Source organism: Pectinophora gossypiella, unplaced genomic scaffold (genome assembly GCF_024362695.1).
Source record: "Pectinophora gossypiella unplaced genomic scaffold, ilPecGoss1.1 Pgos_31, whole genome shotgun sequence".
NCBI classification, from domain to species: Eukaryota; Metazoa; Arthropoda; class Insecta; order Lepidoptera; family Gelechiidae; genus Pectinophora; species Pectinophora gossypiella.
The window spans coordinates 853,487-867,107 of NW_026063241.1; the positions used below are offsets into that span (position 1 = coordinate 853,487).

General features: G+C 38.4%; 1 long non-coding RNA gene across 1 annotated transcript; it reads left to right on the plus strand.

The window, feature by feature from the left end:
- Positions 1-509: 509 nt before the first annotated feature.
- LOC126380913 (uncharacterized) lies at positions 510-2,595 on the plus strand. Its single transcript, XR_007568582.1, has 3 exons — positions 510-717; positions 795-1,021; positions 1,789-2,595. It is a non-coding gene; the product is annotated as an uncharacterized LOC126380913 (long non-coding RNA).
- Positions 2,596-13,621: the final 11,026 nt, after the last annotated feature.

Consider the following 13,621-nt stretch of genomic DNA (forward strand, 5'->3'; position numbering starts at 1 on the left):
CATGGCTGTATGGGCATAGTTCCCTTTGCCTTACCCTTCGGGGAAAACCAAAACAAAAAAAAAATATATATTTTATTTAGACTTTTTGGCTGGAACGGAACAGTTGTTTTCTTCATTGAATAATCTTTAATCCAAATAATTAATACGAAGTGGTGTTTTGTGGTTAATGACCGCATTAAGTTAGTCGGAAAACATTCGCGACAGTGTTATTATATTGGAATATTCAATAAATAAAGTGTATCTATCTATTTTCGCTTCGTGCCAACAAGCCGCTTCATAACTCCAAAGTTTATGCGGACTTTTTTGAGTTAATTCGAAGTAGGAGTCTGCTCCGAGGGTGGGGGCTTAGGTTTCATCATTCATCGTCATCACCTTTTATAATTTCATTATTCATCAAGAAAAAAATAATATACATTATGTAAGATATGGCTGTATGGGCATAGTTTCCTTTGCCTTACCCTTCGGGGAAAACAAAAAAATATATTTTTTTTTGTCTCGTTGGTGAACAATTTGGCGAAGTTCTATTGTACCTATTGATATCCCTCAAATGGGCAAAAGGAAAAAAAAATGTATTGATATTTTCCTGTGCTACTTTTTTCCTACCTACTTTGTTAGAATTTGTAACTTACAAATACATCGAGATATTCAACTGGTAAAACTTCCAAAACCATTATGTGTTTTGGATAAAGCCGAAATGATAAAAAGTTTGTGAACAATGTTCGTTGATAAATTGCAATGTATGTAAGTAATATACAATCGAATGACACTGTTATTATAAAGTTATTTATTTATAGGTGTTAGATGCTGATCGACTTTGTGTGTAACTCATACTAAGAGATGCAAGCAACAATAACAAGTCTCCTGATGAATGTTCCAGTCCGAGAGTTGGAAGCAATGTGTCTGTATAAGTTGTGGAATATCTTTGGGAAGGCATACAAGAAGACAAAATCACAGGCCATAAGCTTAGGGAAAGAAATGAAGAGTGACATTATATAGAAAAACAAAAATATCTCCGAGACAGGTAATAGGGTGAATATCAAAATATGCCAAGTTTGGTGGCGAACTTTCATATTATTTTTTGTAAAAAATTGGGTTTTTTTCGCGAAAAACAAAATATGAAAGTTTGCCACCAAACATGGCACATTTTGATATTCACGCAATAAAATATTAAGGATTATAATTTACATTGTGTAAGAGCTATTTAAAAGGTTTTATGTGTTTCTATCATAATGGGGGACTTTCCAATCGGTGTTCCCCAAAAACACAATAGGTAAATGACATTGTTAAGTTTTTTCTTCGTTTAAACTTCTAACTTCATGGATAATAGACATATGCATCTTTTATCTTTGTTTTTGGGTATAAATGATGATGGTATATTATGATGATACAACTTCCACCTATTATTATTCTGATCAAAATAAAGAGAAGCAATATAGGTAGCAATGTCATTCTATACATAATGTGATCCTAATATCAAGAAACAATTAGTTTTATATTATATGATGATTCCATCATTACATTACATTTTTGAATAATGATGTACCCCAGCAATGAGAAAATAGGTAATTATCACGTTAAAAGTGAACAATGCCATCTATCATGTGTTTGGGGAATGTCAATTAGAAAGACCCTTATTGTTATAAGGCAACTTAAGTTGGCATATTGTAATTTCATCCCTACAGATTTAATAATATTGTTATAATCAGGCATATTATGTAAAATATATTATTGTACATGGAACATCAAAACTACAATTATTTTTTTAAGACCATTCATATTTCGTTTCAGATGCCTGATGGATGCCCATGTATGCATTGTTTGCAGGATGAGCTCACCTCAAAAACATTAATATCTAGTGAACATAAAACCTGTGTTAAGTGTGCCGTTGCAATGTATGTAGTTCTATTTATGTTCATAGATGTTGGTAAACTATGAGCTTAAATCACTTTATAATTTATTTTATCAAATCATTAAATTGATAAAAAGCTAATTATGTATATTTTAATGTTACATACATACATACATACATAAACTCACACCCGTAATCCCAAATGGGGTGGGCAGAGCCACAAGTAATCAAAGACAACTTGCAGCCACTGTTGATACGAAGTCCTAAGATGGATATGATGAACCTTATGGTGATAAGGGATCAGCCTATCGCCCATAACATTAGTCCATCATGTTAGAGGACGCAATAATTTCAATCGCAATAATTTTAATGTTATTGTTAAGTTTATTCTACGTATACCTACTTACTAATATGTTACCATATTAAGTCTGTTCAAAAATCATAAATAGGTACTTATTCTATCATGTAGGTTGTAAGGTGGATGACCAACCTCGTTAACCAGGGTTATTGCTGAGCCGCCAAAGTCATTTGATCAGCCAGCCATGTCCTAACCAAACCGGGGATCACAAAGTGATTTCTGTCTTATATCCCCACCGGGATTTGAACCCGGGACCTCCGGAATGTCAGGCACTGGGCCACATAGGCCGAGAGTATATACTCTAGTTTAGTTGCTGTTTTATTTCAACTATTTCATTAAATGTAGAAATATTTTGTATGAGTATGAGTTATATAATAAAACAAATTATTTCTAAAAATAAAATTGTTTCTTTTTAAAATTATTTTGAAAAAGAAAAATAGTAATTACGTCGTCGTTTTATTTTTAGTGGTACCTATCTACTGGCATTGAATTTATGACCTCTTGGACCAGATTTTCACATCAAACATCCTTTTGGTAATCTTTATTGGCCTAAATAGGTATAAGACAAATATTATTACAAAATGTATTATTAGGTACCAGTGAGGGACTTTTCAGGCTACGTTCCCAAAAAAACAATAGATGGCGCTGTACAGATGTGCGATCGTTTAACCTTTTGATTTTATGGATAATTATTATTTTATCATTTGAATAATTACTATTTTATCATTTGAATAATTACTATTTTATCATTTGAATAATTACTTATTTACCCCAGCAATGACAAAATAGGTAGGTAAACGTTAAATTTGGACAGCGACATCTGTATTTTTTTGAGAACGTAGCCTGGAAAGTCATCCTAGATTTTTTTTATAATATTTCTATTACCTATCTAGTTACTAAATATACAAGAGCAACATGTTTTATTTGTGCTGTACATTCCAGTACACACCATCTAAATTTATTTGAAGTTATTTTTTTATAATATTTCTATTACCTATCTAGTTACTAAATATACAAGAGCAACATGTTTTATTTGTGCTGTACATTCCAGTACACACCATCTAAATTTATTTGAAGTTATACTGGCCCCGATTCCTGCAGACACCTAATTTTACTTCGCTGGTATGCAAACTGTTTGATGTGTGCTGTCAATATAATTCTGGCGGGTTATTGGCCAATGTAAATTTTTTAGACGGTTGTTTTAGATTAGTGCTTAAAATTGACGTATGTTTCATAAATTTTATGCTTGTCGATTACCCGTCCCTTTCCTTTTCGGCGGATAAGAAAATGACAGATAATATAACTTAAAATAAAATTGGATGGAATTAGACCACTGTCATTTTATTATCAGCTGACAGTTTAACGACAGGCTTATTGCATATGAAGGAGATGCCTATTTTATTCGCCCGGGTTATTAAATTAAGAGTTTTCAATCATCCGTCCCTTTCCTTTTCGGCGGATAAGAAAATAACAGGTATAACTTAAAAATAAAAATTATTAAATTAAGAGTGTTCAATCACCCGTCCCTTTCCTTTTCGGCGAATAAGAAAATAACAAGGTATAACTTACGATAACACTCTTATACATAGTTTTTACCCCCGAGACATTTTCGGGAAAAATAAAATTTTGTATGGCAGTCATCTTGTTTTTCCGCCATTTTGATTTTAGTTCACCGGCGATAAAATTTGACCAAGATATAAATATGTTATGCGAAGAAAAAATTGCTCCAGGTTTTATAGTTTTGCCAGGCCGTAGGTTGTCTCCCTGATGCGGAGCAGTTTTCGAAGATTGAGAACATTTTCCGTACTCGACAAGACATTCCGATTACACTCCCATACATCATTCTTACCTCCGAGGCATTTTCAGGAAAAAAGAGAAATTTGTATGGCGGCCATCTTGTTTTTCCACCATTTTGTTTTTTTTTTCACCATTGATTGGATTTGACCAAGAATTAAATAGGTCTCGTGAAATCAAAGAAGTTCTAGGTGCTATAGTTTTGCCAGGCCGTAGGGTGTCTCCCTGATGCGGAGCAGTTTTTGAAGGTCGGGAAGTATTTCCATACTCAACATGACATTTTGATCACATCCCTCATAGATGTCGCGTGGTTCGCTCGCAGCAAGCTGCTCGTGTGTCCTGTATTAGTCCGAAGCTTTATATGGCGGCCATCTTGTTTTTCCGCCATTTTTTTACCGCGATAGAATTTGACCAAGACTTGAATAGGTCTCGTGAAATCAAAAAAGTTCTAGGTGCTATAATTTTGCCAGGCCGTAGGGTGACCCCTGATGCGGAGCAGTTTTCAAAGATGACGTTCCGATCAAATCCCCCACACATAAATTTTACCCCCGAGGCATTTTCGGGAAAAACGAAAAATTTGTATGGCGGCCATCTTGTTTTTCGGCCATTTTGTTTTTTTTCACCGGCGATAAAATTTGACCAAGATTTAAATAGGTTTCGTGAAAACAGAAAAGTTCCAGGTGTGATAGTTTCGTCAGGTCGTAGGGTGTCTCCCTGATGCGGAGCAGATTTTCAAGATCGAGAAGCATTTTTATACTCGACATGACGTTCCTATTACACCCCTATACATCATTTTTACCCCCGAGGCATTTTCAGGAAAATTGAAAAATTTGTATGGCGGCCATCTTGTTTTTCCGCCATTTAGATTGTTTTTGACCGGCGATAAAATTTGACCAAGATTTAAATAGGTCTAGTGGAAAAAGAATAGTTCTAGATGCGATAGTTTTGCCAGGCCGTAGGGTGTCTCCCTGATGCGGAGCAGTTTCTGAAGATCAAGAAGTATTTACATACACAACATGACCTTCTGATTACGCCAACATACATCGTTTTTACCCCCGAGAAATTTTCTGGAAAAACGAAATTTTGTATGGCGGCCATCTTGTTTTTCGGCCATTTTGTTTTTTTTTCACCGGCGATAAAATTTGACCAAGATTTAAGTAGGTTTCGTGAAAACAAAAAAGTTCCAGGTCCGATAGTTTTGCCAGGCCGTAGGGTGTCTCCCTGATGCGGAGCAGCTATCGAAAACCCAGACATATTTTCATACTCGACATGACGTTCCGATCACATTCCTATACATCATTTTTACCCTCGAGGCATTTATAGTAAAAACTAAAATTTTGTATGGCAGCCATCTTGAATTTCCGCCATTTTGATTTTTTTTCACCGGCAATAAAATTTGACCAAGATTTAAATAGGTCTTGTGGAAAAAGAATAGTTCCAGGTGTGATAGTTTTGCCAGGCCGTAGGGTGTCTTCCTGATGCGGAGCAGTTTTCGAAGATCGAGCAGTATTTTCATACTCAACATAACGTTCCGATCACACGTGCTATACATTATTTTTACCCCCGAGGCATTTTCTGGAAAAACGAAAATTTTGTATGGCGGCCATCTTGTTTTTCCGCCATTTTGTTTTTTTTTTACCGGCGATTGGATTTGACCAAGATTTAAATAGGTTTCGTGAAAAATTTATTGCTCCAGGTTTTATAGTTTTGCCAGGCCGTAGGGTGTCTCCCTGATGCGGAGCAGTTTTTGAAGGTCGGGAAGTATTTCCATACTCAACATGACATTCCGATTGCACCCCAATACATTGTTTTTGCCTCCGAGACATTTTCTGGAAAAATATTTTTTTGTATGGCGGCCATCTTGTTTTTCCGCCATTTTGTTTTTTTTTTACTCACGATAGAATTTGACCAAGATTTAAATAGGTTTTGCGGAAAAAAAATTGATCCAGATATAATAGTTGCGCCAGACTGTAGGGTGTCTCCCTGATGCGGAGCAGTTTTCCAAGATTTGGGATTTTTCCCATACTCACCGGGAGGTCCCGATCACACCCCCCATACATCATTTTGACCCCCCGACCCTCCTTCTGGGAGAACAATTATGTCAGTGAGTGAGTCAGTCAGTCAGTCAGTGGGTTTGTAGCTATATATATTATAATAATAATAATAATAATAACTAGATTTCGCGTGGTTCGCTCGCAGCAAGCTGCTCGCGTGTCCTGTATTAGTTCGAAGCTATGTATGGCGGCCATCTTGTTTTTCCGCCATTTTTTTTACCGCGATAGAATTTGACCAAGACTTAAATAGGTCTCGTGAAATCAAAAAAGTTCTAGGTGCTATAGTTTTGCCAGGTCGTAGGGTGTCTCCCTGATTCGGAGCAGTTTTCCGAGATGACGTTCCGATCACACCCCAATACATCATTTTTACACCCCGAGACATTTTCTGGAAAAATTAAAATGTATATGGCGGCCATCTTGTTTTTCGGCCATTTTGTTTTTTTTTTTTCACCGGCGATAAAATTTGACCAAGATTTAAATAGATTTCGTGAAAACCAAAAAGTTCCAGGTGCGATAGTTTCGCCAGGCCGCAGGGTGTCTCCCTGATGCGGAGCAGTTTTCAAAGATCGAGCAGTATTTTCATACTTGACACGACGTTCCGATCACACCCCTTTACATCATTTTTACCCCCGAGGCATTTTCAGGAAAAACGAAAAATTTGTATGGCGGCCATGTTGTTTTTCCGCCATTTTGATTTTTTTTTTGCTTCTATGCTGTTCTGGGAGCATATAAAAAACATAGAACACGTTCAGCTGCTTCTCTTCCCGGGCATGTCGTAAAAACCGACAGAGGGATTGTGTCCTCTAACATGATGGACTAATGTTATGGGCGATAGGCTGATCCCTTATCACCATAAGGTTCATCATATCCATCTTTGGACTTCGTATCAACAGTGGCTGCAAGTTGTCTTTGATTACTTGTGGCTCTGCCCACCCAATTAGGGATTACGGGCGTGTGATTTGTGATCATTTTGGTTTTTTTTCAGCAGGGATTGGATTTGACCAAGATTTAAATATGTTTCGCGAAAGAAAAATTGCTCCGGGTTTTATAGTTTTGCCAGGCCGTAGGGTGTCTCCCTGATGCGGAGCAGTTTTCCAAGATGACGTTCCGATCACACCCCTATACATCATTTTTACCTCTGAGACATTTTCTGGAAAAACAAAATTTTGTATGGCGGCCATCTTGTTTTTCCGCCATTTTGATTTTTTTTCACCGACAATAGAATTTGACCAAGATTTAAATAGGTTTTGCGAAAAAAAAATTGATCCAGGTATAATAGTTGCGCCAGACTGTAGGGTGTCTCCCTGATGCGGAGCAGTTTTCCAAGATCTGGAAGTTCTCCCATACTCACCGGAAGATTTGAATCACATCCCCCATACATCATTTTCACCCTCCGACGCTCCTTCTGGGAGAACAACCCTGTCAGTGAGTCAGTCAGTCAGTACATGGGTTTGTAGCTTTATATAATATAATATAACTAGATGTCGCGTGGTTCGCTCGCAGCAAGCTGCTCGCGGGTCTTGTTTTCCCTCCATTTTTTTACCGCGATAGAATTTGACCAAGACTTGAATAGGTCTCGTGAAATCAAAAAAGTTCTAGGTGCTATAGTTTTGCCAGGCCGTAGGGTGACCCCTGATGCGGAGCAGTTTTCCAAGATGACGTTCCGATCACACCCCAATACATCATTTTTACCTCTGAGACATTTTCTGGAAAAACAAAACTTTGTATGGCGGCCATCTTGTTTTTCGGCCATTTTGTTTTTTTTTCTCTAGCGATAAGATTTGACCAAGATTTAAATAGGTCTCGTGAAAAAAGAATTGTTCCAGGTGCGATAGTTTCGGCAGGCCGTAGGGTGTCTCCCTGATGCGGAGCAGTTTTTCAAGTTCGAGCAGTATTGAAATACTCAACATGACGGATCCGATCACATCCCTATACATCATTTTTACCCCCGAGGCATTTTCAGGAAAAACGAAATATTTGTATGGCGGCCATCTTGATTTTCCGCCATTTTGATTTTTATTCACCGGCAATTAAATTTGACCAAGATTTAAATAGGTATCGTGAAAACTAAAAAGTTCCACGTGCGATAGATTTACCAGGCCGTAGGGTGTCTCCCTGATGGGGAGCAGTTTTTCAAGATCGAACAGTTTTTCCATACTCAGCTTGACGTTTCGATCACACCTCCCATACATTATTTTTACCTCCGAGACGGCGGCCATCTTGTTTTTCGCCATTTTGTTTTTTTCTCACCGGCGATTAAATTTGACTAAGAATTTAATAGATTTCGTGAAAACAAAAAAGTTCCAGGTGCGATAGTTTCGCCAGGCAGTAGGGTGTTTCCCTGATGCGGAGCAGACATCGGAAACCCAGACGTATTTTCATACTTGACATGACGTTTCGATCACATCCCTATACATCATTTTTACCCCCGAAGCATTTTGAGGAAAAACGAAAAATTTGTATGACGGCCATCTTGTTTTTCGGCCATTTTGTTTTTTTTTTCACCGGCGATAAAATTTGACCAAGATTTAAATAGGTTTCGTGAAAACAAAAATGTTCCAGGTGCGATAGTTTTGCCAGGCCGTAGGGTGTCTCCCTGATGCGGAGCAGTTTTTCAAGATCGAGAAGTACTTCCATACTCAACAGGATGTTCCAATTACAATTCCATACACAGTTTTTACCTCCGAGACATTTTCTGGAAAAACAAAATTTTGTATGGCGGCCATCTTGTTTTTCCGCCATTTTGATTTTTTTTCACCGGCGATTGGATTCGACCAAGATTATAATAGGTCTCATGAAAATCAAAACGTTCCAGGTGTGATATGTTTGCCAGGCCGTAGGGTGCCCCCTGATGCGGAGTAGTTTTCAAAGATGACGTTCCGATCACACCCCTATCTATACATTTATTTCACCTCTGAGACATTTTCTGGAAAAACTAAAATTTGTATGGCGGCCATCTTGTTTTTCGGCCATTTTTTTTTTCACCGGCGATAAAATTTGACCAAGATTTAAATATGTTGTGCGAAAAAAGAATTGCTCCAGGTTTGATAGTTTTGCCAGGCCGTAGGGTGTCGCCCTGATGCGGAGCAGTTTTCGAAGATCTAGCAGTATTTAAATACTCAAAATGACGATCCGATCAAATCTCTCACACATAATTTTTACCCCCGAAGCATCTACGTGAAAAACGAAAATTTTGTATGGCGGCCATCTTGTTTTTCCGCCATTTTGATTTTTTTTCGCCAACGATCGGATTCGACCAAGATTTAAATAGGTCTCGTGGAAAAATAATCGTTCCAGGTGTGATACTTTTGCCAGGCCGTAGGGTGTCTCCCTGATGCGGAGCAGTTTCTGAAGATCAAGAAGTATTTCCATACTCAACAAGACGTTCCGATTACAACTCTATACACAGTTTTTACCAACGAGACATTTTCTGGGAAAACAAATTTTTGTATGGCGGCCATCTTGTTTTTCCGCCATTTTGATTTTTTATCACCCACGATAGAATTTGACCAAGATTTAAATAGGTTTTGCGAAAAAAAACTTGATCCAGGTATAATAGTTACGCCAGACTGTAGGGTGTCTCCCTGATGCGGAGCAGTTTTCCAAGATCTGGAAGTTTTCCCATACTCACCGGAAGATTTGGATCACATCCCCAATACATCATTTTGACCCCCCGACGCTCCTTCTGGGAGAACAACTATGTCAGTCAGTCAGTCAGTCAATACATGGGTTTGTAGCTTTATATAATATAATAACTAGATGTCGCGTGGTTCGCTCGCAGCAAGCTGCTCGCGTGTCTTGTTTTCCCGCCATTTTTTTACCGCGATAGAATTTGACCAAGACTTGAATAGGTCTCGTGAAATCAAAAAAGTTCTAGGTGCTATAGTTTTGCCAGGCCGTAGGGTGTCTCCCTGATGCGGAGCAGTTTTCCAAGATGACGTTCCGATAACACCCCTATACATCGTTTTTACACCCGAGACATTTTCTGGACAAACAAAAATTTGTATGGCGGCCATCTTGTTTTTCGGCCATTTTGTTTTTTTTTCACCGGCGATAAAATTTGACCAAGATTTTATTAGGTTTGGTGAAAAAAGAATCGTTCCAGGAGCGATAGTTTTCCCAAGCCGTAGGGTGCCGCCCTGATGCGGAGCAGTTTTTGAAGGTCGGGAAGTATTTCCATACTCAATATGACATTTTGATCTCATCCCTCTTACATCATATTCACCCCGAGGCATTTTCGAGAAAAACGAAAATTTTGTATGGCGGCCATCTTGTTTTTCGGCCATTTTGTTTTTTTTCACCGGGGATTGAATTTGACCAAGATTTAAATAGGTTTCGTGAAAAAAATATTGCTCTAGGTTTTAAAGTTTTGCCAGGCCGTAGGGTGTCTCCCTGATGCGGAGCAGTTTTTCAAGATCGAGCAGTACTGAAATACTCAACATGACGATCCGATCACATCCCTATACATCATTTTTACCCTCGAGGCATTTTCAGGAAAAACGAAAATTTTGTATGGCGGCCATCTTGTTTTTCCGCCATTTTGGTTTTTTTCACCAGGGATTGGATTTGACCAAGATTTAAATATGTTTCGCGAAAGAAAAATTGCTCCAGGTTTTATAGTTTTGCCAGGCCGTAGGGTGTCTCCCTGATGCGGAGCAGATTTTGAAGATAGAGAAGTGTTTTCATACTCCACAAGACGTTCCGATTACATCTCCATACACAGTTTTTACTCCCGATGCATTTTCTGAAAAAACAAAATTTTGTATGGCGGCCATCTTGTTTTTCCGCCATTTTGATTTTTTTTCACCGGCCATAGGATTTGACTAAGAATTAAATAGGTTTTGTGAAAAAAGAATCGATCCAGGTGCGATAGTTTTGCCAGGCCGTAGGGTGTCTCCCTGATGCGGAGCAGTTTTCCAAGATCTGGAAGTTTTCCCATACTCATCGGAACATCTTGATCACATCTCCCATACATCATTTTTACCCCCCGGCGCTCCTTCTGGGAGAACAACCCTGTCAGTGAGTCAGTCAGTGAGTCAGTCAGTCAGTCAGTCAGTCAGTACATGGGTTTGTAGCTTTATATAATATAATAACTAGATGTCGCGTGGTTCGCTCGCAGCAAGCTGCTCGCGTGTCTTGTTTTCCCGCCATTTTTTTACCGCGATAGAATTTGACCAAGACTAAAATAGGTCTCGTGAAATCAAAAAAGTTCTAGGTGCTATAGTTTTGCCAGGCCGTAGGGTGTCTCCCTGATGCGGAGCAGTTTTCCAAGATGACGTTCCGATCATCAATTTTAACTCTGAGATATTTTTTGGAAAAACAAAAATTTGTATGGCGGCCATCTTGCTTTTCGGCCATTTTGTTTTTTTTTTCACCGGGGATAAAATTTGACCAAGACTTAAATAGGTTTCGTGAAATCAAAAAAGTTCTAGGCGCTATAGTTTTGCCAGGCCGTATGGTGACCCCTGATGCGGAGCAGTTTTTAAAGATGACGTTCCGATCAAATTCCCAACACATAAATTTTACCCCCGAGGCATTTTTGGGAAAAACGAAAATTTTGTATGGCGGCCATCTTGTTTTTCCGCCATTTTGTTTTTTTTTCACCCACGATGATATTTGACCAAGATTTAAATAGGTTTTGTGGAAAAAGAATCATTCCAGGTGCGATAGTTTTCACAGGCCGTAGGGTGCCGCCCTGATGCGGAGCAGTTTTTGAAGATCGGGAAGTATTTCCATACTCAACATGTCATTTTTATCACATCCCTCTTACATCATATTCACCCCGAGGCATTTTCGGGAAAAACGAAAATTTGTATGGCGGCCATCTTGTTTTTCGGCCATTTTGTTTTTTTTTTCACCGGCGATAAAATTTGACCAAGATTTAAATAGGTTTCGTGAAATCAAGAATGTTCCAGGTGCGATAGTTTTGCCAGGCCGTAGGGTGTCTCCCTGATGCGGAGCAGGTTTTGAAGATCAAGAAGTATTTTCATACTTGACATGACGTTCCGATCACATTCCTATACATCATTTTTACCCCCGAGGCATTTTCAGGAAAAACTACAAATTTGTATGGCAGCCATCTTGATTTTCCGCCATTTTGATTTTTTTTTACCAGCGATTGAATTTGACCAAGATTTAAATACGTTGTGCGAAAAAATCATTGCTCCAGGTGCGATAGGTTAGCCAGGCCATAGGGTGTCTCCCTGATGCGGAGCAGTTTTTCAAGATCAAGCAGTATTTCCATACTCAGCTTGACGTTTCGATCACACCTCCCATACATCATTTTTACCTCCGAGCCATTTTCTGGAAAAACAAAAATTTGTATGGCGGCCATCTTGTTTTTCCGCCATTTTGTTTTTTTTTCACCGACAATAGAATTTGACCAGGAATTAAATAGGTTTCGTGAAAAAAGAATCGTTCCAGGTGCGATAGTTGCGCCAGACTGTAGGGTGTCTCCCTGATGCGGAGCAGTTTTCCATGATCTGGAAGTTTTCCCATACTCACCGGGAGGTCCCGATCACACCCCCCATACATCATTTTCACCCCCCGACGCTCCTTCTGGGAGAACAATTATGTCAGTGAGTGAGTGAGTCAGTCAGTCAGTGGGTTTGTAGCTATATATAGTATAATAATAATAATAATAACTAGCTGGTACCCGCGACTTCGTCTGCGTACTTTTAATTTGAATATTAAGGATTATATAAAAGGAACGGTATAGCATGTGATTAAAAGAGAGTAAGTAGGTATATTTAAAAAAAATAAAAAATATCTGTTTACAGTCGTTATAAAGTACCTATGTATTCCATTGAGTGGCAGAAATTACCTAGGAATATTTATCGGTCCCTTATGTCCAAGACACTTACAGGGGTCGGCGTCACGTTGTGTACAAAAATATTTTAAAATGACCTAATTTAAAATTTTTTGTACACAACGTTTGCTATTTTGTTATTATTTGTTAAAATGTAGAAATTGTTTGGACTCGACACTCGCGAGCAGGCCACGTATATGTCGTGGCCAGATCATAGAATTGACCATTTCATGAAATGATCGACCATTTCATGAAATGGTCGTATTTCATGAAATGGCCAACTTCAACTGACCATATCGTTTAAACGTCAGCGTTTAATGATATTTCCATCCACGTTTGGCCATATCATTAATGTAGGGTGTCCATGATAAGTGGTGTAATAAAAACGCGAAATAAGGTAGGAAATAATGTATTACTCTAGTACAAAGTACAAAAATGTTTAAAAGTCAAATAAAAATTAAAAAGTCGTTTTCGATTAACGGAGTGTTGATGTAGTTGACATATACGCCGTAACTGCATTTCGCTTTGAAGTCGTCGTCATATTTTTTGACACTATTTCATGCCATTGGTCATCATTCAGTATACTTTTCGTGTGTAAGATAAACATACTGGCGGCGTAGGGGTGGCCCAAGGGCCACCCCCGCCGCACCCTAACCTACCGTTATGCCTTGTAAAAATTATAAAAAAAAGGATTATGATAATTTAAATTATGACAAAAACATTTATGCGTTTTAATAGAATCCCGTTTCAAGTAGTTA